This window comes from Macaca fascicularis, chromosome 6 (genome assembly GCF_037993035.2).
Source record: "Macaca fascicularis isolate 582-1 chromosome 6, T2T-MFA8v1.1".
NCBI classification, from domain to species: Eukaryota; Metazoa; Chordata; class Mammalia; order Primates; family Cercopithecidae; genus Macaca; species Macaca fascicularis.
In genome coordinates, this window is record NC_088380.1 from 104,776,931 (window position 1) to 104,800,165 (window position 23,235).

At 39.6% G+C, this 23,235-nt stretch overlaps 1 pseudogene; it reads right to left on the reverse strand.

Moving 5' to 3' along the window:
• Positions 1–626: 626 nt before the first annotated feature.
• Positions 627–23,235, reverse strand: part of LOC102133436 (keratin, type II cytoskeletal 8-like) — a 32,744-nt pseudogene continuing 10,135 nt past the window's right edge.

The following is a 23,235-nucleotide window of genomic DNA, read 5'->3' on the forward strand; positions in this document are numbered from 1 at the left end:
CAGGCAGCTTCAAGGTTCACTGGATGCACCTCTTTATTTCCCGGATGAGAACATTGAGGTTATATGGAATTAATAAGAGAGTTGTCTAAAATCATGTAACTAGGGAGTAGCAAATCTGGAACTAGTCTCGTTCCTGAGTTCCAGTAATCTCTTCTCTGAACCACACTGACCTGTCTCCTCTCAGAGTCATCTAATTGTATGGTTAAAATGCAACCCTATGAACCTTGCTATATCTGTTTATTTCCTAGGATACATCCTTTTTGCCTTTAAGTGGAAAATATGAATATTTGTCCAAGACATACATGGAACAATCTGAATATCCCCAAAGAATGTCATTGATTAAAAAACACCAACAACTTTGGGCATTATCACAATAAATAATGAAGAGAGAAAACGTCCTTGAAATTTTTCTTAAGTTGATTAGTGCAATGATTTCTTTGCCAAATTTACTATCTCACACATAATTTGCATTAAGTACAAAGACAGGAATAAATAAAAAATAATACATTGGCTTCATCTAGTCTTTCAGATACCTTGATTGAGAATTAACTTTGCCAGACTCTATGTGGAACAGAGATAAAGAAACTGGTTTTCATTTTCAAAGAGGTAACGTGAGATTTGATTGCTCATACTCCGTGAAGCACATGGGGACATTCATCACAGCCTACTACAGAAAGACCGATTTTTGCATTGCCACACCTTAAATGCATAATAGCAACTGAACATTAAAAATTTCAGTGTTTAAGTAACTGATAAGCTCCTCTTACTCCTCAAAGTGTTTAACTGAGAAGATAGAAAAAAAAATGTTTTCCACTATAGTTATAGTAATTATAAAAACCAAAGAGAAGCCTCCAGAGTCCCTTAAGCTGGATATCACAGACAAAGCAGACAGTCCTCTGATGAGCTATGATGTGATCTTTGTGTGGCTAAGGTTTAAGAGGAGTGATGGAGTTCACAAGCTAGGAAAGTTTGCCGTGAAATTCCTCAACTTAGGGAGAGAGGAATGTCAACAGGAACAATGAAGTCTCTAGGAAAACCAAGGAAATAATTTTCACTCCCAGATATGTTTCTTCTCTTGGAAATCCCAACAAACCTGAAGAGGGAGTTTCTTGTGGAATTTGGAAGAGGTGGTGATAGCAATAACCAGGTACAACTAATGCACTGCAGGTGTTAAAAATCTACCATGCCCTACTTATGTATTGATTTGAAATCAATATGACTGATTTAGTCAGCTCTCTGGCCCAGTGAATTCAAGGCAATCAATATAGCAAATGCAGATAGCTACACAAATGTGATCATTCTTATTTAAATAAGCTACACTGGAAAATAAAAATAGCAGCAACTATAAAAACGAAAATAATGATAGCTAATATTTGCTGAGACTTTGCCCCAGTTGCTCCCTGTGGATTATATGTTGCATTAATCCTTACAATACCCCCTCTGAGATATATATTATCTGGCAAAACTCATGCTACTACCTTTTTCTGTTAGAATAAGCATTCCAACGCACTCTGTTGGTAATCTTTTCCAAGGCATTAAGCATATTCTGCCTTGATTTCTGAGTTATGTGCTTGCTTATCTCTTTTTCCTGATTATAAACACCTTGAGAGCAGGAAGCACAACAGCAAAATAACAGTGCTTGCTATTTAAGTGAGAATCAATACATATTTACTGGATTGAACTGAATTAATCTGCATTGAAATGTAGATTGTAACTGTGCAGGAAAAATCCAAGTTACATAGGAGTTAATTAGCAAGTCACTGCTCAGACTCCAGGTGTTTATATCAATTACTAGAAGATGCATATGGTTTTAAATTTAAGCCAATTTGCTTTTTCTACATTTCTATTCTACCGTAATCGAAAGTTTGTCAATATTATCAACCATCGCTATCCTGTTGAAGGATAGGATGACTAGAAATCTGAGGCTATCAGGGTATGAAATGAGGAGCAGACCCCAAAGCATATAATTCCATGTAGTCAGATATTGCTATGCAAGATTATTGATGCAGTAATTAATGTAAATATCACAGGTCATGGGAAAAATGTATTATACTGAATTCATTAAAATGTTACTCTAACATGCATTTTTGATGTTCTCTTTCTTACTATTACTTTCATTTTGTAGGTATTGTCCTGGATCATAGCTTTTAATGACTTTGTGTCATAAAATATAGTTTGCTTTGGACTGCATTGAAAAGGTGGATAATTAATTTGTTGGCAGAGAAACATACCTAAAGAATAAAGGTAACTTTCTCAGGAACTTAACGGAAGCATACTGCTGAGCAAGGCTAAATATGCTGGACCCACAAGTCATTCTAGTCATTTTCTGTCCCATACTGCAACAATCTTCTGAAAAGATATTTACTATTACTTTTTTCTTATATAGTTTTAGATAAAGAGACTTGCACAGGAAGTGTTGATATTGTTCTCCTAAGGTCAATAATTATATCCTTTTTGGAACTAATGTTGGATTTATGAACTTTTATTTTGTACAAGTCATAGAACAATTTACAGTAGTGTGAAACTTCTTGTAGCTGCTTATATAATCTGTTTCCATTTTCTATTATCAACTATTACTAATTTGAGATAAAAATTATTCAGAAAATTACTAAACTGGAAAATCTTTTTTTTTTTTTTCTTTTTTCTGGCAGAGCTACCTGAGGTTTTATTTTGGACAAAAAAAAAAAAAAAAAAAAAAAGCAACTAAATTGTTTTGTAGCTGGAGAAATGGGCAAGGGGCCCAGGCAGTAAACTCCCTGGCAGGTGAGCTGAGGGCTAGGGCTGAGCCTCAGGTGTGTCTCTCATTCCCAGTGCTACTCCGCAAGTGGCCTCCCTCCCAGGCTCTGGGGTAGCCTTAGAAGGGGTAGGCTGGGAGGGCCTGCCGCACCTGTCACTTGGGCAGGACGTCAGGACGTCAGAGGACTCGGACACCAGCTTCCCATCGCGGGTCTGAATCTTCTTCACAACCACGGCCCTGGTGGAGCTGGTGCAGCTGAAGGAGCTGGAGTCTGCACCAGAGCCAAAGCGGGAGCGCAGGCCGTAGCTGGGGCACGGGCTTGTGAGGGACCCCATAGACCGAGCTCAGACCACTTGCCGCTGGTGGTCTTGCTGTGGATGAATACTCATGTTCTGCATCCCAGACTCCAACCAGCTGTCTTCGCCCTCCAGCAGCTTCCTGTAGGTGGCAATCTCGATGTCCACCAGCTTGACCTTCATCAAGGGCTAGCTTGACCTTCATCAGCTTCTGGTACTCACGCAGCTGCCACGCTATGTCCTGCTTGGCCCGCTGCAGGGCAACCTTCAGCTCGGACAGCTTGAATTTGGCATCCTTAATGGAAAGCTCTCCACGCTGCTCAGCATCTGCAATGGCGGCCTCCAAGGAAACCTCTGGCCTTTGAGGCCCTCCGTCTCAACCTGGAGCTGGCTGATGTTCCAGTCCATCTCAGAGATCTGAGTCTTTGTGCTCTGCAGGTCATCCGCGTGCTTCCCAGCCAGCGTCTGCAGCTACTCATACTTGATCTGGTACATGCTGTCAGCCTCAGCCCGGCTGCGGTTGGCAATCTCCTTGTAATGTGCCTTGACCTCAGCAATGATGCCGTCCACGTCCAGGGAGCGACTGTTGTCCATGGATAGCACCACAGAGGTGTCCAAGATCTGGGACTGCAGATCCTGGATCGCCTCTCCATACAGCTGCCTGAGGAAGTTATCTCGTCAGTCAGCCCTTGCAGGCGAGACTCCAGCTCTACCTTGTGCATGTAAGCTTCATCCACTTCCTTCTTGATGAGGACAAATTCATTCTCCATCTCTGTACGCTTATTGAACTCATCCTGGTACTTGTTCTTGAAGTTCTCCACCAGCCCCTGCATGTTGCCAAGCTTCGCCTCCAGCTTCAGTGTCTGTGGCCCAGAGTCTTCAACTGCCACCTAAGGTTGTTGATGTAGCTCTTGAACATGTTCTCCATGTTCCTCTGAGCCATCTTCTGCCGCTGCAGGAGGCTCCACTTGGTTTCCAGCAACTTGTTCCCCTGCTCCAGGAACCATACCTTGTCTATGAAGGAGGCAAACTTGCTGTTGAGGGTCTTGATCTGCTCCTTCTCCTGGGTGCACACAGCCTGGATGCTGGGGTCCACCTCCAGGTTAAGGGGGCTCAGCAGGCTCTGGTTGACCATGATGGCAGTGATGCCTCCCATGCCGCTAGCCCCACCATAACGTCCACCCAGGCCACCCAAGAAGCTGCTGTTGCTGCCCTCTCGGGAGAAGCTCGAGGAACTGGTGCGGGCACTGGGCCCACTCGTGTAGGAGCAGCTACTGAAGTCCTGGGGGCCAGAGGTGGACACCTTGTAGGACTTCTGGGTCACCCTGATGGACAAGGTGGAAGCAGGAGTGGAGGCAGACAGGTGGGCGGAACCAGATGGAGATCCCAGAAGGAGCAGAGAAACTGCTTCTTGGTGGAAAATCGTTTTATACTTTAGGATTTGTATTCCAAAGTATCAGTAAGCTTTCAAAAATGGTAACTATGACCCATGATAAGAGGTAATATTACAGCATGACCCACACAAAAACAAACATATATAAAACATGAATCAAAAGCTTTATTACATAGTACCTATCCTTGCTATGCACCACTAATTTTGACATTTTCTGTTAAATACTATTTTATTTCATGTTTTAAAAATGCTTTCCTAACATTAAGTTAATTTCACAACCAACAATAATCACAGCCTTCAATTTTTTTAAATGTCATGAACATTAGAATGATGATATAAATTAGAAGTGAGCTATTCTTAAATATATCCTTTTCTCTAGAAATTCCTTACAGATTTCTAAAAACTGCCACTTAGCACCTCAGCTAAATGATTAGATTTGGCGTTATAGACATGAATACTTTGCCTGTAAAGGTGATGTGTTAAGTACTTCATCTTTTGGATGTGTGGTATGTTAGTTTTGATTCAGAGCTGTAGACCCAGGCAACTGTTAGGTATGGGCAAAAATATTGATAACTTTTTTCCTCCACAGAGATGAGAGTTCTTGAGAAAAACAATGAAGTACAGGATAGAAAAAAAAAAAATGAAGACTATGAGATGCAGCTGAATAAAGATAAAAGTAATAATTAGTCTCTCCTTTCCCAGTCCCAGCAAATGGGATTATCTGGCCAGGTCGGTATCTATCTTGACAGAGAAAAGCGAAATTCCTTCTCAGACATCTGCTTATAGTTCCAAAGTAGAAATTAACAAACAACAAAATCATTGAAAGAAACTATAAAGGAGAAATACTTTTCTTCATTTTCTTAAAATTTTTATCTATAAATTCAGAGGATAATAAATTATTTAAACTATTTAAATTAATAATTGCCCCCATGTTGCTGACATTGTGTAAAGAAAGATTAATAGTAATATTTGTTGAATTAAATTTATTAATATATGTCCAACTTATTAAAAAATATTTTAATGGATGAATAAAAATCTTCTCAAAGACTTATGAGAAATGTTTAATATTACCTAGTCTTCTAAAATAAGGTTATATTTGAAAATATGTAAAGTCCAGTTTCTCTAATGTATTTTTTTAGTTCATTCATATTTACCATCTGCAATTATCAAATTATTCAAACAATTTCTTCATTCCAGTGTCTTCTTACTTCTACTTCATTCAACGCCTAATCACCAGATGAGACAGTATTCTGGAAAACCAATATATATTTCATTATCCTTCTACCTCATATAGCCAGTGCCTTCTAGTTTATATCCAAGGCCCTAAAATTAGAAATAAAGGTTTCCCTAACCTGGATCTAGCCAGTCTATCTCACCTAACTCATTACTTCACTATATGTTCAACACTGTGGACAAATGGAAGCCAATGATAATCCCGAAAGACACACCCACAAACACCATAAATCCAAATGTTGAACTCACAAAAGATCAAAATCCCTGACGCCATAACTCTGCAGAAAGTAATTTAAAAATTATTTAAAAGATATTTACATTTTTTGAAAGGAGATTTATTTGAGAAACTTACAAAAACACAGCAGAACACTCATAAGCCACTTTACCCAATAATGTAGGCAATAATAACACAGATTTAAAGTATGAACATTCAGGTATACTGATAGTCACACTGATACAACAGTCATGGGCAGATGAACTACATTCACAAAAAATAGGTCAAAAAGCTAAATGTATGAATATGTATCACTATGGTTGATAATAGTGTGTTTTGGGACTGCCGTCCTAAATACTGTGAGGAAGAAACTAAGTCTTTTGACATGACTGATCGAAAACCAGCATGGGTTACAACTGCACCAATCACCCAAAGAGCCACAATCTCAATCTTTCACAAATGCAGATGTACAAAAATTGTCTTCATTTACTGAGGAAATTCCAATGTTTTTGCATACATGCCCCAATGCTTACACTCAAAGTCAATGTTGTGATAATGCACTTTCATGAATCATATTTGCAAAAAATGCATAAAACAAATTAGAAATTTCTAGAAGTCTCTACACAATCTATACTTCCAGTACTGGAAATGATGCAAAGATAGAATACATATCATAGAGAATTGCAAAAGAAAAAACTGCTGAGAATGTAAAATACTGGGGAAAAACTGAAAAAAAGAAAAAAACTCCAGAAAACTGAAAAGAAAATTTAGCATTTGAATATGTGTATTACAAGGATAGATTATGGGCAATTGCACAGAGATAGTTCATAAGAGCTGGCTGACTTTCACGACATTAACAATATTTTGTACCCTAGCATCACTATAAGTAGCTGATTTGTTTTCTTTTACAACGTGGCTTTTCTCAAACAATATGTTCACCTTCACTTTCTATATGGTGCTGCTCTTTTTGAAATGCTTCATGATTTGATATACACAGACATGAAGATTTTCTATTATGTTTTCCCATCTTCTGTGCCATGCTTCTGTGTGGTTTTGCATACACAGAAGTCTATTCCACAGGCACTTATATACAGACCACAAATTTGGCAGAAGCGATAATGGTGATCAAACTGCAACATTGCTTAAGTGTCTTCTTATCCTACCATGCATATAATTACTTATGCATCAGTCAGCAACTTCACGAGCTTCTTCAGACAGCTTCAATTCATTAGAAGCTCCTGGAATATCATCAGCTGAAGGAAATGCCAACGCAGGCAATGACGCATTTTTAAACTGAAGTTCTCATTGTTGCTGTAACATGTGGTCAATCCTCTCCTCTGAATTTTCTGCCAAATGCATTGGCTGAATGGAAAATAACAAACTTTATTAGTAACACCTTGAAATTCACTTTTAAAGCCTTGATTGCACCTAGTTCTAAATCCATCATTATGGCTTCGGGATTCAATTGAAATTCATTTTCTTCTGCAAAAAGACAGTAACAAGGTAATTGTTCTGCCTAACAATGCAACTATCCTGTGATTGTGATTTTCAGGATTTTAGGCGTTAGGAATTTAAACTTTAGGGATATTGATCTTTAGGAAATCGGATCTTTTGGGATCTTATAGCCTCAGGATTGTGTCTTTCAGGATTATGACCCAAACCTGAACAAATCTGTACCTTTGAATATAGATGTATCTGTCTTTCTGCCTTAAGTAATATTCATCCCTCTTTCAAGAAAGGCTTCTCATTGTTTCAGCACCCAGCCAAATCCCACCCTTTACTTAAGGAGCAATTCAAGTCTTACCCAAACTCTCCTCAGATTTTTCTATCCTGTGAGTAAAAATGGGGTTCATATTTCTGCATGGCGTATTCTTCTATAACTCAGTGGTTTTTTTTAAAAAAACTATTAATCACACTTATTAGTATTTCTCTTTATTTCTCATATTAGGAATTTGGAAGAGGGTTGTCTGAGCAATTCTGGCTCTATATCTCATGAGGCTGCAGTCAGATGTGGATCAGGACATAGTTATCTGAAGACTGACTATGTGTGAAAGGTATGCTTACTCATGTGGATGGTAAGTGTGGGCTTTTGGTGGGAGGTCTCAGTTACCCTCCCTGTGGGCCCTTCCATAGGGCTGCTTGGTTTTCCTCAAGACATGGAGTTTAGTTTCTCCCACAATCCAAAAAAACAAGGTGGAAGTTGCAATGCCTTTTATGTCCTAACCTCAGATATCATACACCATCACTTCCACAGTATTCTACCGGTCTCATGGGTCAGCACTAATTAATGTATATGGACTCTACCCAAGGACATGAATATCAGAAGCCAAGGACTGCTTGGAGGCCTTTGGGAGGCCAGATACCACAGTATTAATTGTAATAAATGGCCTATTTAGGGTCTGCTTCTACCCACTATTTGAAATACCTGGAGTCCCTCATAGTTTCCCTTTATTATTTCTAAAAGTATCTCATATGGATTGAAGCACAAAGTCATCTCAGATACCACGCAATCATTGCCATTTTTTTTCTCTCTTTTGGCTTCAGGCTTATGAAATCCCATGAAGGCCCTTTTCTTCAATACCTGGCACAAATCCTGATCATTGTGACTGAATACACACCATGCACATGCCCCACTGGGCCAAATCCTCTCTGCTGTGCCAAACATGATGTGGTGCCCAAAGTTGCGAACCTTGGGAGGCCTCCCATATGTTTGATGCCATTGGGTGGCAGGCACACTCTGTTGTCTGTTCTCTGCGAATGTATGGTAGAATGAATCCCAGAGAGTCAGCCAATGTGGCACAGTACATTATATAGTTATGGAGCTCCCAGTGATTTCAGACCTTTTGATAAAAGAGCCCTTTCATGTGTTACCTCAGTTTTCCTAGCACTTGACGTAAGTTGTTTTAGGCTGAAGGATGAGCTGAGTGATAGGCATTATTCTATATTAAAAACAGCTCTTCACTTCCAGTACCTATCATATTATGGCATAGCTATGTGCCAAATTTCTTTCTCCCTTGTAATAGTTATTTCCCAAGAGGTTTGCTTTCTCATAAAAATCTGTCTCTACGAGTCCTAAAGTCCATTCAAGTTAGGTTCAATTGGGACTCCAACTACACTCCTCCTGCTAATATCCTTAAGAGGTCTCTAGTCCCAGAAATGCACAATCTTTTTATTGGAATAAACAGAATCTTTTCCTAGGCTTGACTCTGAGGGATGCTGTTACCTAGATAACAAATAGCCAAGAGCCACCTGTGTAAAGACTTTCCAGAAGCTCTAATGACAGAAGTAGTGTAACAACGTTGATTTAACATCTCTTGTGAAAAGTTAATTTAGAATAGCTTTATCCATTCCCTCACAGTATCACTTAAGGAGGCAAAGAGACTAGTGTTATACTTCATAGGTTTTGAAGAAAAACAGGCTGAAATTAAAAGCCCAGTTTATCCACATAGCAGCAAAATACATTTGGTAAGTTACTAAGTCTAATTTTCCTCATCTGATATCATATGGTTATCATAAAAATTATCTAAGACTGTTCAAGTCTGTGTTTAAAAATAAATGATAGGAACATTCACTATTATCATTAACATCCTAATAATTACTGATAATGTCCCATAACAAGACTTCTCATCATTCTGTAAAACTCCCTTTTGTAGCTTTGGGGCTAATAGTGGACTGAGGTCCAGCCTGTAGCTGATTTTCCAGGTCATACCATCAACAGTACCCTCTTTGTCCCCAGAGTCAAATTTTAATTTTGGATCTTCAGGGCACAAGCAAGTGGGAGATTGAATCTCAACTTACTTCTGATCTTTATTATGGGACCTGGAATAGACAAAACTCTATTGTTAATATCAAATTTGAAATCAATTTGAATCAATTTGAAAGGCAGATTCATGGAGTTTCTGACTACATTCCCTGCTCTGCACTTTCCTTCTTGGTGGTTGTCTTCCTTCCCCTGCCTTTCCTCAGAATTCATCAATCAAAATCTCCCTGGAACTATGCTTCTCAAAGTACGGTCCCTACAGTACTTATCACTTCAAGAACGAAAGCATAATAGTTGAAATTAAGATTCCCAGGCCCCACTCCCAAATCTCTCTCTCTCTCTCTCCATATATATGTATATACACATATATATACACACACATATATATACATATATACACACATATATACACATACATATATATACACATATATATAAAACACACAAGTGTGTGTGTGTGTATATATAACATGCACATAAACATACATATGTATGTGTGTGGTTTTTTCTCAACACACTTCTGAGGTGATTGATGTGCAGGGAGCTTGGATCCAAACTTTGGGTAGCACCACCTGACTGCACAAAAAGTTTGGGAGCCATGGTATCAAACCATCATTAATTAAGCCTCATGTTTAAAAGACCAGAAAAGTTAGGCTTGACATGGCTTACCAAGTAAAACTGGACTTTAACATTACTAAAATTTTGCTTTTGCTGTGGTTGTGTGCCACAAGAAAAAATGGTATTAATGAAACAGTAATGAAATGATTGATTGTTCCAATTCACAGTTCTATATGTTTATTACACACAATATTAGGGAAGAACTTAATGATCAGTCACTAGTTTGGGTCACCTCAAAGTTAATTCTAGGATAGTACCTTGAAATGCTGGATAACTTGGTAGCTGTTCCAATGATTAGTGCTTCCCCATCTTGGGTTTTGCCCATCTTTATGCTGTAAATGACTTTCTATTTCTCCTCCTCTATCAATTTGTATTAAGTGTGGGAATCATACTTTCTTTCCTTTTATCTTAGCCACCATTAAAATATTTTACTATAGCAACCATTTGCTTAGAGTGAACCTCATCTCACCTACTACTTCTACTACTGTCAATAAAAAAGCTTTTTTTCTACAATTACAGGCACAAATGTCCTACAGTCTGATATATCTTTAAAAAAGGAATCCGTATGGTCATGGGGCTTTTTCCTTGGTTTAAAACACCTACGTACCCATCACCAAGTATTCCCCCACAATTGTAAGACATTCTCTGCCCTGATAGAGAAGATGTTATTCCCTATGGGTCCTGTAGGGTTCGATCAACACACTTTTCTTTCTATTTTCCATCCCTACTTCCTTTTACATAATGCCCTGGTGGAAAGTTCCTGCTAGGGTCAAAACGTTCTTTGACTAATGCTGGCAGGGACCCTCTAGTCTCCAGGGAAGACCATCACTCTTCCCTTGGAAACTAAACAGCCTTTTCTACTAGCTGCAACAACAGTTCTAACCCAGTTTTCTATTGCTATGCCCAGGCTTGGAGATATATAAATAATCTCTGGCAGTACACATTTTCTCTACGCTCATGCTATTATCTGTTTAATACAAGGCAGTTAGTTCTCATCTTTGGGTAGCAATTAGTCCATGCTATGAATAGATGCTATACTAGAATTACTAATTACCCAGAGAAACCCAAGGAATATAATTTCTGTTTCACAGAGCACAGCAGCCTGACGATTAAGAAAAATCATAATGGCAGTATATTATTTCTCTAATTTGGCTCCATTTCATGACTGTGGAATTTGCAGGCTACCTTTTCCTTGGTGCCCACACACAGAAACTTCTGAGCTCTCACATTGCCTCTGCCAGTCCCTCCTTTCCTACTTTGGCTCTGACACACTGTGGTAGCCCAGATGGCTTCTGTCTGTGAAACCCCTTCCAGGCCCCTCTCTATAGGCAGGGAAGGTAGTGCCATTTCACACTTATGCCCTCTGCAGTCCAAGGTACTCTTAATGCTCCAATCACCCAGGGAAGCCCCTCTTCCTCGTAAGAAAGTTACACACTGGGAGCACAAAGCAGAGCTTCTTTGTGGTCAGTATATCATCTCCCAGAAATTTTGGTAATGCTTGTCTTTTCTGGAAAACTTCATTTTTCTCAAAGCAGCTTTCTCTACATTCCTGTTTGTCCAGGATAAACAGTCCATTTAAGTAAAGCATCAAGCTGTGTTCACTCCTTCTCTAACATTAGGACTTGACTAATGTAACAAATCTTTTTAGGAAAAGTTTATTCCCAGGATGCTTTTAAGTGTCCCATACAAATGTATTCACAGCATATTCACTTTATCAGTGTCATAGATATACACAGTCCAACTTTTAGGGTGAACAGAGTTTTGCCTTATGCTCAGCTCTCCCCTTCCTCCACCTCTGCCTTTGCTAACTTCCACGAAGTACTCAAAATCCAACACTTGGTTGAAAGTACAGTCTTGAGTAGGTTCCAAATTTTTTTTGAGACTTTAAGATGCTCAAGGCTGGTGTATTAGTTATCTATTGCTGCATCACAAATTACCCCAAAATGTCATGACTGCAAACAACAAGGGTTTGTTATCTCACAGGCTCTGTGAGTCAGGCACCTGGGAGCAGCTTAGCTAGCTGGGTCTACCTCAAAACCTCTCATGAGGCTGCAATCAAGGTGTTGGCCAGGGATGCAGTTATCTCCAAAGTCAATTCAGAGACCTTTATAAAAAAACATTTACAGTGTTATGCCAAATTAGATATTGATTACATATATCATAAAATTAATAAATCAAGCAGATTTTTCTACTTCATAATTCATGTCAAATTTAATAGTCTCTTCACTGATTCTTTGTACTGAGAAAGGGCATTTTCATTTTCCCCCTCATTCTTAAGACTAACAAAGGACATTCTGTAATCTTCAGTTTCTTGGGGACCGAGAAGCTCTTATTTATTCCTAATATTTCTCAGCAGCTTTAATTTGGATAAATGTTTTCAGAATTTTTTTTTTTCAAATTGCTTCCAACCTCACGCTCAGGTCATTGTTGACTCTAGACTGAAAACACCAGTTCTTCCTCAAATGAGTCTCCCCATAAGAGTTGCTCACAATATGGTAAGTGGCTTCCCTCAGAGTAAGGACTCAAAAAAATAGAGACAGATAGAGAAAGAGGGAGAGACAAATACAGACAGATGGAGAGAGAGAGAGAGAGAGAGAGAGAGAGAGAGAGAGAGAGAGAGAGAGAGAGAGAAACAGAGAGACACACAAAGAGAAAGAAAGAGAAGGAAGGAGATGCTCAGAATTCCTATGCCTGGTTACATGGATTTTGTGTATGTGATTTTTTCCATTGTAATTTAACAATATTCAGGGTAGAGTCATTTTATAGTATTTATTAGGAAATTCTAATGAGTATTGGGCTCAAGGAGAACTCTTTAGAAATGGCATGTGACAACTATGTGAATATTAATTCATTGCCATTACACTGAACACAAAATAATAAATATATTCAAAGTAATTGGCTATTTAAAATCACGTTTGCAAAACAGCCTGTGGCTAAAGTGCTTGTTAACTTGGCAGTGACAAAATAGGACAATTTTATACTGAAATGGTTTTTATATAAAAGGTCTCTGCCAGAACTAAGGACTTTCCTGGAAATGATTTGTAAAAGGCTTTGCATAAAGACATACTGCAAATAAGGCCACCAACTTCTTATTTCTACACTCATCCTTTATTGTTGTAAGCTGAATAATACCCGCCGCCCCCCCAACCCCAGAGATGTCACATTGTAATCCTTGGGATCTATGGCCTTATATGGAATACCTACATTTAATAGGTGGCCTTACATGGTAAAAGAGGCTATAGACATGATCAAATTAAGGGTCTTCAGATGGGGAGATTATTCTAGATTATCCGAATAGGCCCAGTGTAATCACAAGGGTCTTTATAAGAGAGAGAGGTGTGGCCGGGCACGGTGGCTTATTCCTGTAATCCCAGCACTTTGGGAGGCCAAGTTGGGCAGATCATGAGGCCAGGAGTTCGAGACCAGACTGACCAACATGATGAGATCCCCTTTCTACTAAAAATACAAAAATTAGCCGGGCATGGTGGTATGCACCTGTAATCCCAGCTACTTGGGACACTGAGGCAGGAGAATAGCTTAAACCTGGGAGGTGGAGGTTGCAGTGAGCTGAGATCATGCCACTGCACTCCAGCCTAGGCGACAGAGTGAGACTCCAATTCAAAAAAAAAAAAAAAGAAGAGAGAGAAGTGGCTCAGAGTGAGAAAGATGACCAGGTGGTGACACAAGCAGAGAGACAGAGAGAAAGAGATTTGGAGATGATGTACTGCTGACTTTGAAGATGAAGGAAAGGAGTCACAGTCAGGAAATACTCTGGTCTCCAGAGTATTTCTACTTGCTAGAGAAGGCAAGTAGATGGATTCTCCCCTAGAGCCTCTAGAAGGAACCAGCCTTGCTAACACCCTGACTTTGGTCCAATGAGACTGATTTTGAACTTCTGGCCTCCAAAATTGTAAGAGACTAAATTTATACTGTTTTAAGCCTCCAGGTAATTTGTAGTAACTCATTACTGCAGTAATAGGAAACTAATATAGTTATAAAAGAAATAGTGATGAGTCTGTCAGCATTTTTAGAAGTATTCCATGATAGGTTAAATGTATTGAAGCTTTTTTAAAAACATGTAGCCAACCCAGTTCTCCAAATACAGAGAGAGGCATCATTTCCACATGATGGAAGAGCTAGACTAAGAGGGCATTCCTCCTCAAAAAGACCTCTCCCTCTTCCAAGTGGAAGTGGGGCTGGGAGTACAGCCTGAGCATCAGCTGGGGTACAGATCCTCTACCAAGGGACACAGAAGGGGAGAAACCCTGGCAGCAACTATTCCCTGGGATCCCCAGTGGGCAGAGCCCAGGGACTGCAGGCATCATTGTTTCCATAGCAACCCATGGATTTTTTTTTTTTTTTTGGAAGATTATATGGTGGCTCTATTCCTGCAGAAAATTGGGATTATTCACCCATTTCTACAAAGACGTATAAATTAAGAAATATGAAGCATATCTGTGTCTCCCATGGCCCAAGTTAAGCACTCCAATCCTTCCCTGAACTTTTCATTACATGCTGAATTGACCATGAAATGAAATTTCAAACAAGGTTCTTAGAGCTCATGTTAGAGAGAGTTACTTGTAAGACAAAAGTACTTATTTTACAAAATATGTATACCTCTGCCACAAATATTTCATATAGTTTCAGAATCAAAACTAATTTATGAGACAAAGGTTTAACATATTTCTAGCCACTGTGGCTTTGTTTTATTTAGAAGACATTTTACTATAGCATTTAAAGAACCACTTGTGCATGGGAGATGAAGAGTTGGCAGACCTCCTTCTTACAAAAAAGGAAACCTTCAAGGGGACTTTGTAAAAATCTCAGAAATGAAAGTGTATGATAGCTCATTGGAGGAATGCCACTAACTACTGGGGAGTGATGCTGGTAGGCAGAGGGCATTTTCAGCTCATAATTGGGTTTCAGTGGCTTGGCTTAGGAGGCTTAACTGAGGAAAAGACTCAGGGCTCATTAGGCAAAAAAAATCTAAAAGCTAAAAGTAGTGATGTGTACACTGCCTCCAGCTGCCTACCCCTTCTTCTAGTTGACCCCAAAGAGGGGCTCACTGGCAGGGAGGGCTGCTGTGCCTATTCTGTGGCAGGGCAGGCACTCCAAGTGAACATTCCCAACATGAATACCACTACATAAACTAAAAAAGATTTCTGTAATTTAATGCTCAACAAAGAATCTGGCAGAGCCTTGTCCTGAATCCCACAGCACTCTATTCCTTAGTCTTCAAGGGTAAGGAGAAGCCCCTGGTGACTCCACAACCTCCCACAATCAACCATATTAAGCTCAAGTGTCTGCCAACAGCACCTACCTTCAGAAGGACCTGTCCCCATGTAAGTGCCCGCATGAGGCTGGACTCAGGGGGCCATAATGCCTGTCCACCAAGATTTTTCCACATTTTCCCTGGTCCTCAATATCTCCATACTGGACAACCATGACATCATCCTCACCTGAGGGGCCCACAAGCTAAAATTCTTTGAGCATTGCTGTCAACACTGCCTGCAACTCTGGAGGAATGCCATCTCCAGTTCTTCTCTTCTTTGACCAGCCCATTGCAGGGCAGATGTGCTGCCTCCCAGAGGATATGTTCACATACTCCCACTCCCCCTGTATCTGGAGAGTAATCACATGATAGACCTAATAGTGATACAGACTTTTTTTTTTTTTTTTTTTTGGCCAGATTCAAGGACCTCTGAAGACACATAGCTCTACCCTCTGCAGACACAACTAGGAAGGATGGGCACTCTGTCACTTCAGTTCTTCAAAACCTAGAGAGCTTCATCTATGCAAAGTAACCACAGCCCTATGAGATAACCAAGGGAGAGTCCCCATGGTCCCCATAAGTCCCAGCACCTGAGCCTATAGAGCCCAGCGACACATGAAACAACTATATTGAATAAAACAGTTCAGACTTGCAAAACCATCAAAATAAAGAAGACACTCTTACAGATTTTTCCCATGTAGTTTGAGTAGATTTTCATACAGTTTTCATGTAACCTCCAGATAACTTTTTTTGTTTTGTTTTGTTTTGTTTTCTAAACGAGTACTTTATTTTTTTTTAATTTATTTATTATTGTTATACTTTAAGTTGTAGGGTACATGTGCATAACGTGCAGGTTTGTTACATATGTATACTTGTGCCATGTTGCTGTGCTGCACCCATCAACTCGTGATTTACATCAGGTATAACTCCCAATGCAATCCCTCCCCCCTCCCCCTTCCCCCCTCCCCATGATAGGCCCCGGTGTGTGATGTTCCCCTTCCTGAGTCCAAGTGATCTCATTGTTCAGTTCCCACCTATGAGTGAGAACATGTGGTGTTTGGTTTTCTGTTCTTGTGATAGTTTGCTAAGATTGATGGTTTCCAGCTGCATCCATGTCCCTACAAAGGACACAAACTCATCCTTTTTGATGGCTGCATAGTATTCCATGGTGTATATGTGCCACATTTTCTTAATCCAATCTGTCACTGATGGACATTTGGGTTGATTCCAAGTCTTTGCTATTGTGAATAGTGCTGCAATAAACATACGTGTGCATGTGTCTTTATAGCAGCATAATTTATAATCCTTTGGGTATATCCCCAGTAATGGGATGGCTGGGTCATATGGTACATCTAGTTCTAGATCCTTGAGGAATCACCATACTGTTTTCCATAATGGTTGAACTAGTTTACAATCCCACCAACAGTGTAAAAGTGTTCCTATTTCTCCACATCCTCTCCAACACCTGTTGTTTCCTGACTTTTTAATGATCGCCATTCTAACTGGTGTGAGATGGTATCTCATTGTGGTTTTGATTTGCATTTCTCTGATGGCCAGTGATGATGAGCATTTTTTCATGTGTCTGTTGGCTGTATGAATGTCTTCTTTTGATGATTCAATGCCATCCCCATCAAGCTACCAATGTGTTTCTTCACAGAATTGGAAAAAACTGCTTTAAAGTTCATATGGAACCAAAAAAGAGCCCGCATCTCCAAGACAATCCTAAGTCAAAAGAACAAAGCTGGAGGCATCACGCTACCTGACTTCAAACTATACTACAAGGCTACAGTAACCAAAACAGCATGGTACTGGTACCAAAACAGAGATATAGACCAATGGAACAGAACAGAGTCCTCAGAAATAATACCACACATCTACAGCCATCTGTTCTTTGACAAACCTGAGAGAAACAAGAAATGGGGAAAGGATTCCCTATTTAATAAATGGTGCTGGGAAAATTGGCTAGCCATAAGTAGAAAGCTGAAACTGGATCCTTTCCTTACTCCTTATACGAAAATTAATTCAAGATGGATTAGAGACTTAAATGTTAGACCTAATACCATAAAAATCCTAGAGGAAAACCTAGGTAGTACCATTCAGGACATAGGCATGGGCAAAGACTTCATGTCTAAAACACCAAAAGCAACAGCAGCAAAAGCCAAAATTGACAAATGGGATCTAATTAAACTAAAGAGCTTCTGCACAGCAAAAGAAACTACCATCAGAGTGAACAGGCAACCTACAGAATGGGAGAAAATTTTTGCAATCTACTCATCTGACAAAGGGCTAATATCCGGAACCTACAAAGAACTCAAACAAATTTACAAGAAAAAAACAAACAACCCCATCAAAAAGTGGGCAAAGGATATGAACAGATAACTTTAATTGAATGAAATACTATCTTACCTCCTGGTCCATGGCCACATCTAAAACTTAAATGACATTTTAACAGAGTGGATTGATTTCACCTCCCTCAAATCCTTTGTTCAGGCCACTCACTCACTCAAGCTAGGTACTGAGACATGTATATTCAGGACTATGAAAATTGAATTTCTGCCTTGCAGTGTTAGCGTAGAGATTTACATGCTTGTGGACAAGTTACTAACAGTTCTGAATGTTAAAACACCAAACAATCAAGGATGTCCAGTGGTTCTTGGATTTGCATTAAGTGACCACCTTAAGCGCTCAATTTATCATGCAGCTCATAGGTTCTTCTGAAAGGAAAGAGATTTATTATGTACTTACTCAAAGACAAAATATTTGAGTAATTAGAATCCCTGTCTGCCTCACCCTGATTTTATTCTACTCTGATCCAATCCAGGACACACAAGATGAAACTGTTTGCCCCAACATCAGAGTGGAGGCCATCCTATCTCCTCACTGGTGGAGGTAAACATTGGGCCTGCATCTTCAAGATGTTGGTCTCAGACATGGACAACTGCCTTATGAGAAAGAAAGAGTTTCTGGTCATTAGAGCTAACTTTAAGACATGAAATTCAGATGGTCTTTCATGGTGGCACAATCTTATCACTGCAGCCTTGAGTACTGAGGCAAGGGCAGACACACTGAGTCCCCTGTTGGGTAAGATGGGAATGATTTTTAAATACTTCTACTCTCAAATTATTTATGGGTCAGACTGCATAAACCATCAGGGAAAAGCAAAGTTTCACAACAGACAAAACAGAGTGGATGAGGTTGCCCTACAGTCCCCATTTTCTCGATATAATATCCATAGAATATTGTGGTTGCTTGCCATCCTGGCCAAGGACACAGGTGAAAGCACAAGGGCTAACAAAACTTCTTGCTGTCACTGCTTGTTCCCAGGTGATATGGTTTAGATGTATCCCCACCCAAATCTCATCTTGAATTGTAGCTCCCATGATTCCCACGTGTCATGGGAGGGATCTGATGGGAGGTAACTGAATCATGGGGGCAGGTCTTTCCCATGCTGTTCCTGTGATAGTGAATAAGTCTCATGAGATCTAATGGTTTTATAAAGGGGAGTTTCCCTGCACAACCTCTCTCGCCTGCTGCCATGTAAGACATGCCTTTCACCTTCCAGCATGACTGTGAGACCTCCCCAGTCATGTGGAACTGTAGTCCATTAAACCTCTTTTTTTTCCTTTATAAATTACCCAGTCTCAGGTATGTGTTTATTAGCAGCGTGAGAACAGACTAATACAATAGGATTTGTGTGGAGAATTTGCCTCTCCTCCATGATTTGCTGGCATCTGGGTGGTGGTGGGCCACTCACCAACATGCTGCCCCTTATCCCACAACTTGCCTCCTTCTGATCTAGCCACTGCTACACTGTTCACCAAGGAAGTCTCCTTCTTCTGTGTGCCATTCAGACACCTGGGCTATTACTATGACTCTCAGTTTAAAAACTACTATTAAAAGCATTGTTTGAATTCTTTCACTTTTGTATTCTTCTATCTGCTAACGTTTAGATACAAATCGACAGCCAGATGCAGAAAGTTAACCCAAACACGTGGCAGAAAGAGCATCCATTGAAACTAACCCCATGGTCAGAAAGAAATGCAAACTATGTGACTAGAAAAGCAATTATTGCAGGACTGGCTACATCGTTTATGGGTCCAGTGTAAACTAACAACGTGGGGGCCCAACGTGGGGGTTCAAAAACTATAAGAATGTCAAGGTGGTGACAGCAGAGCATTAAACAGAACATGAGGCACTTCTAAGCACAGGGCCCTGTTTAGCTACACAGGCTGCACACACAGGAAGCAGCCCTGATTATGGGAAATCATTTCCCACTGCCCAAATTAGGAATTTTCACCAAGAATCCACCAGAATATGAGAAGCCTTTCTTCTCAACAATCCACAAGAAGCCTTGGCACACTCCAGCTGGAGAAGAGAGCCTATAGATGATGGAACCAGCATCTGTTATTCTGCTGAGCCCGATCCAATGTGGCTACACCTGGGCTGTTATATTTTTTAAAAGATCCTGATCTGGGAGGAAGTTCTAGATACCTCCCTTCTATTCTCACCTTGCTTGTGCTTGTTCTAGTCTTTGTAGTTTCTGCTTTCCTGGCTCCATAACTCAGCTTTGATATCTGATTCTGCTGCCTTAAGCTTGGTAATCATCCAGATACCCCCTTCTGACTTCTCAGACTCTAGTTTCAGCTCTGGCTGGTTTCAGCTTTCCTGGCTCCCCAGGTTTTGATATCCCACATATCACATGAGACACTCTCTCTTTTTGTTTCCACCCTAGTTCATTGTAATCTCACTGGTCAGACTAGCCTTCTTTCCCCTATTACATAGGGAAGGGTAAAACTATAATCAGAAGGTAGCATATGTAACCATTACCTAGTAGTTACTTTCTTAAAAAATAGTCACTACTTGACTTCAAACTATACTACAAGGCTACAGTAACCAAAACAGCATGGTACTGGTACCAAAACAGAGTTATAGACCAATGGAACAGAACAGAGTCCTCAGAAATAATACCACACATCTACAGCCATCTGATCTTTGACAAACCTGAGAAAAACAAGAAATGGGGAAAAGATTTCCTTTTTAATAAATGGTGTTTGGAAAACTGGCTAGCCATATGTAGAAAGCTGAAACTGGATCCCTTCCTTACACTTTATACGAAAATTAATTCAAGATGGATTAGAGACTTAAATGTTAGACCTAAAACCATAATTAACACCTACGAATATAAAGGTGAAGTGGATTTCGCATAGGTCTGATTAAGTGTATAAACTGAAAATAGGGGAATCAGTGGACAAAGCCTCCTATAACGGCGAATACCACTCCTATTGATAGAACATACTGGAAATGGGCTACAACATAGTATGTGTCATGTAAGACAATATCTAATGATGAATTAGCTAATACAATGCTGGTTAAACCTCCTATTGTGAAAAGGAAAATGAATCCTAGGGCTCAGAATATTGCAGAAGATCATTTTATGTTACTGCCTTTCAGGGTAGCTAATCAGCTAAAGACCTTGATGCCAGTAGGGATAACAATAATTATGGTAGCAGAAGTGAAGTATGCTTGTGTGTCTACATCTGTTCCTACTGTAAATATATGTTGAGCCCATGTGATAAACCCTAAGAAGCCAATTGATATCATGGCTCATACTAAGCCCATGTATCCAAATTGTACCTTTTTTTCCAGATGAACATGTTATGATGTGGGAGATTATCCCAGAGCATGGTAGGATAAGGACATAGACTTCAGGGTGACCAAAAAATCAGAATAAATGTTGGTACAAAATAGGGTCACCCCTACCAGCAGGGTCAAAAAAAGTAGTGTTGAGGTTACGGTCAGTTAGTAGTGTAGCAACAGTATAGTAATGCTGGCGACTATGACTGGGAGGGAAAGGCGTAAAAGGACTGCCATAATGAGGATTGATCAAACTAAAAGGGATGTTTGATACTGGGATACAGCTGGGGGTTTTATGTTAATAATTGTGGTAATAAAGTTAATGGCCCTTAAAATAGAAGAGACACCTGCCAAGTGGAGCGAGAAGATGGTCAGGTCCACAGAGTGTCCTGCATGTGCTAGGTTTCCTGCTAAAGGGGGATATACTGTCCAGCCGGTTCCAACGCCAGCTTCTACTATTGAAGACACAAGTAGGAGTAGAAAAGATGGAGCGAGGAGTCAGAAGCTCATATTATTTATCTGGGAGAATGCCATATCGGGTGCACCAATTATAAGAGGGACTAGCCAGTTGCCAAAACCCCCAATTATGATTGGTATCACGGTAAAGATTATAAGAATGAGTGGGCGGTAACAACAACGTTATAGATCTGATCATCTCCTAGCAGAGTTCATGGTTGGCCTAGTTCTGCTTGAATTAGAAGGCTTAAGGCGGTGCCAACTATCCCCAACCATGTGCCGAATAACAGGTACAGTATTCCCTTATCTTTGTGGTTAGTTGAAAACAATCAAGATTGATTGGTGGGTGGGGGGGGGGTTATCTTATAAAAGAATAAGGTTTGTAGGCTTATAAAGAAAAGGCTTATAAACCTATTCTTTATTATAAAGAATCACTTGAACGATATCACTTGAATTGTATCACAAATGGTATCACTTGGATTCTGTGTAAAATAATTCTTAAAATGTCCAGGCGTGACCCTTTCTCCGGTGTGAAGGCACTCAAGTGATCATGGGCCCTTTTGAAGTTGAACTGGGAGAGTCAATAATAGGTTTATAAGCCTATTCTTGTAAAAGAGTAAATCAATTCTTTCCAGAATTACAGCAATAGCCTTCTAAATGCTCTCCCATCTTAGTTTTCCCCCAAAATACACCCTTCAAATAGAATCAGAGTTATCTATTTAAAAACATAAATCAGAAATGTAATTTCTCACTTAGAACTCTCCAGTGTCTTCTCATTGAATTTAAAATAAAATTAAAATGCTTTACAATTCTCACACTTTCCTCTCCCACTTCAAGTCCTACCACTCTCTCTTTAAGTCAATTTGTTTGACAACACTGCACTTCACTCTCTTCTCAATCACACCACAGAGACTTTGAATTTGCTTTGTCCCATTATTGGAATATTTTTCCCAGATCTTCACATAGTTGAAATATTCTCAATTATTACCGAATGCAGAAAAGTATTTGCTGGCAACGCTATCAAATGTGGCCTGTCCTACCATCTGATTTCTCTATCTCATCCCCCCACCACTGCCGCCTTTTATTTCTTATTATTTTTTCTTGCTTATTTGCTTGTACATTTTTTGCTTTCTCTATTTCTTTTTCTTTTTTCTGTTCTTTCTTTTTTCTTTCTTTTTATGTGCACTTATTTATTGTTTGTTTGTTTATCAAGGCAGAAACCTTTCTTTGATTGTCTGTTTTGTCCACCAATGTGTCCCTATAGGAGTTGGCACACAGTATGTATTCAATATATATTTGCTGAACAAAAAGTTCAAAAAGTTATGAAGGATAATGTGATTTAACAATATATTGGACAACATATCACAACCCATAGGCCAAATGTGGCCACCACCTGTTTGGGTAGATAAAATTTTACTGGAATACAACTATGTGTATTTGTTTACAAATTGTCTATAATGCCTTTTGAACTATGACAGCAGAACTGTGTAGGTGTGAATAAGACCGTATAGCTCACAAAGCTGAAAGGTTTACTGTCTGGACTTTTACAGAAAAAGTTTTCTAACCTCTGCAATAACATATACCAGGCCAAGTTAACATTCAATTTAAAAGAAACACAAACA